This window comes from Ursus arctos, unplaced genomic scaffold, assembly GCF_023065955.2.
Source record: "Ursus arctos isolate Adak ecotype North America unplaced genomic scaffold, UrsArc2.0 scaffold_4, whole genome shotgun sequence".
In the NCBI taxonomy this organism is placed as follows: Eukaryota; Metazoa; Chordata; class Mammalia; order Carnivora; family Ursidae; genus Ursus; species Ursus arctos.
This window is the reverse complement of record NW_026623056.1, coordinates 4,896,906-4,899,647: the sequence shown is the minus strand read 5'-3', so window position 1 is coordinate 4,899,647 and position 2,742 is coordinate 4,896,906. Positions and strand designations below refer to the sequence as shown.

At 40.0% G+C, this 2,742-nt stretch overlaps 1 non-coding gene across 1 annotated transcript; it reads left to right on the top strand.

Annotated features, from left to right (window-relative positions):
- Nucleotides 1-2,406: 2,406 nt before the first annotated feature.
- LOC113257203 (U6 spliceosomal RNA) lies at nt 2,407-2,513 on the top strand. The gene has a single exon (XR_003316871.1). It is a non-coding gene; the product is annotated as a U6 spliceosomal RNA (small nuclear RNA).
- Nucleotides 2,514-2,742: the final 229 nt, after the last annotated feature.

Here is a 2,742-nt window from a genome sequence, read left to right as displayed (position 1 = left end):
GAAACTAAAAGATCTGAAAGAAAAATACTCCTGGGAGAATTTCCCTGTCCATTGCGGGGTCTGTTAATAATGAATATGGTATGAATCTCCGGAGAGCTTGGGGTTCCACCAGGTGGGGATTTAGTTCTTGATGTGATTGGACATGGAGGAAGGTTGCAGGTTCAGTCCTGGGCCCCCTTCTCTTTCCCAACTACACACCCTCCTTCAGAGTCTCCTCCAGACTTCCAGCTTTACGTATCATCAGGTGCTGACAACTCCCAAATTTATCTCAGACTCACACCCAGCTGACAGCTCCACTTGGATGCCTCATAAGGCATTTCCCACTTAAATATCCAAAGAGAACTCTTGATTCCTGCTTCCCACTTCTATATTTGGTGCTCCCCCAAACCCTGGAGTCATTATTAGCGTCTTCCTTCTCCCTCGTCCTTCACAACCATTTCAGCTGATGTTCCAACCATTGTCACCTCTCATGACACCTCCTAATTCCTCTCTGTACTTCCACTTCTGACTCCCCTACAAACTAGTTTCTACATAGCAGCCAAAAGTTCTTTTCAAAACATGGTTTGAATTATGCCACCTACCTACTTAAGACTTAGACCTGTCTTCCCATTATTCTTAGAACGAAATCTAGGCTCATGCCATGGGGTCCTGGGGGATTCATGATGGTGCACTGCAGTCCCACTGGCCGAGTTAGCGAGACAAGCATGTGATCATGCCTCAGAGCCTTTGCCCCCTCTGTTCCCTCTTTCCCCTTTTTTTGTGTGGCTGACTCTTCTCCTTCAAGTTTCAGTGTTAATGTGACTTCTGGTCTTCGCTGATCACCTATCCAAAGGATGCCCCACCTTCATTTCTGTCTGTGATAGTACCCTGTTTGTTCTTTCTGAGCACTTCCTAAAACTTGTAATTATTTTATCATTTCTTTGATTACTATTCTATACCTGGTCTAGATTGTCAATGTTAGAGCAGTAGAGGTTCTCTTCTTTCCCCTGTATCTCACATCCAACATATAACTGGTACTCAATAAATATCTGCTGATTGAGTTAATTAATTAAAGAAGGCCATTAGGTATTCATACTTGATGGCTAGTTGCTAGGAAATCATTCTGATTAACCTAATCTGATTGAGGCGACCTATTTGCTCCCCCCACCTCTGCGCAAGTAGACATCCTGCTGCACAAAGGGAAAAAAGAATTTGCAGCCTCATTTCCTGAAACAAACTCTTAAAAGAATAGAAAGATCTATTCCTTTGTCAGGAGAGCATCTGAACAGTTTCCTTTTCTATAGCCTCTCCCCTAGAAAGTTTTGGTTTCACAGCGTAAAGAGAATATTAATTCTAATTTATGTGAGCTGTTCTCCATTTTATAGTCAATTGCTTTGTAGCTCAATAACATTTATGTTTATCATTAATATGTGTCAGATTGATGTTCAAGTTTTATTTAATTACAGCTCCAGATAATACAGTTTTCCCCTTTTTTTTTTAAATTAGAGGGAATAATACATCAACTGGATGGACTATTATGCAACCATATAAAATTATTATTAGGTAAACATAATAACAAACAATAGTATTTATGATTCATTTCAAGAGGCAAAGACAGAATACATAATTGCTCTGATTTGTAATTAAAATAATCAGAGTATGTATACAAATGAACAAGTGCTAATAGGAAACAGGAAAAAACACTTCGGTTTTCTAGTGTGGTGGATTTATGTATGTTCTTTTAAAAAATATTATTACTTCTTGGAACAATATTAATCGCACATTAGTCATAGGGAACATGGGCTATAAATACGGTTGCTGGTATATACCTGAAGTTATTGTACTGACTAGAAACATGCGGGGCTGGCCTGAGAAAGTCCCACTGTTCCGATTCTTGCTTATTTCGACTATCTAAAAAGTGTACCCTTCTGTTTCATGTCTATGGCTTTAGGGCCTGATTAAACCCTTCACTCAAATATTCCTATGAGGACACGACAGCAAGGTGAGTTTCTTTAAAGTTATATTTCCTGTGTGTTCTCCATGAGGATATCTGTGTGGAAGTATGTCGGTTAGGGTGGAGGAAGCAAGGAGGATAATGTATTTATAATAATTGCAACAAAATAAGTTAAAGGAATGAGATGGGTTTGTATGTCCTATATGCAACAATTCCCAAGATTTATTGCTAAGTTACTTTTTATTTAAAAAGTAAAAACATGTTGGGGTGCCTGGGGGATTTCCATCAGTTAAGCATCAGACTCTTGGTTTTTACTCAGGTCATAATCTCAGGGTTGGGAGATTGAGCCCTCATCGAGCTCCAGCTCAAGGTTTTCTCTCTCCCTCTGCCCATCCCCCCACACATCCTCTCTCTCTCTCTCTCTCTTTTTTCTTAAATAAATATATCTTTTTTAAAAAAGGTAGAAACATGTCATGCTCACTTCACCAGCACATATGCTAAAATTGGAACAATACAGAGAAGATTAGCATGGCCCCTGAGCAAGAAAGACACGCAAATTCATGAAGCGTTCCATATTTTTACTTTTTTTTTTTAAAGATTTTATTTATTTATTCGACAGAGATAGAGACAGCCAGCAAGAGAGGGAACATAAGCAGGGGGAGTGGGAGAGGAAGAAGCAGGCTCATAGCAGAGGAGCCTGATGTGGGGCTCGATCCCATAACGCCGGGATCACTCCCTGAGCCGAAGGCAGACACTTAACCGCTGTGCCACCCAGGCGCCCCCATATTTTTACTTTTAAATAAACATCT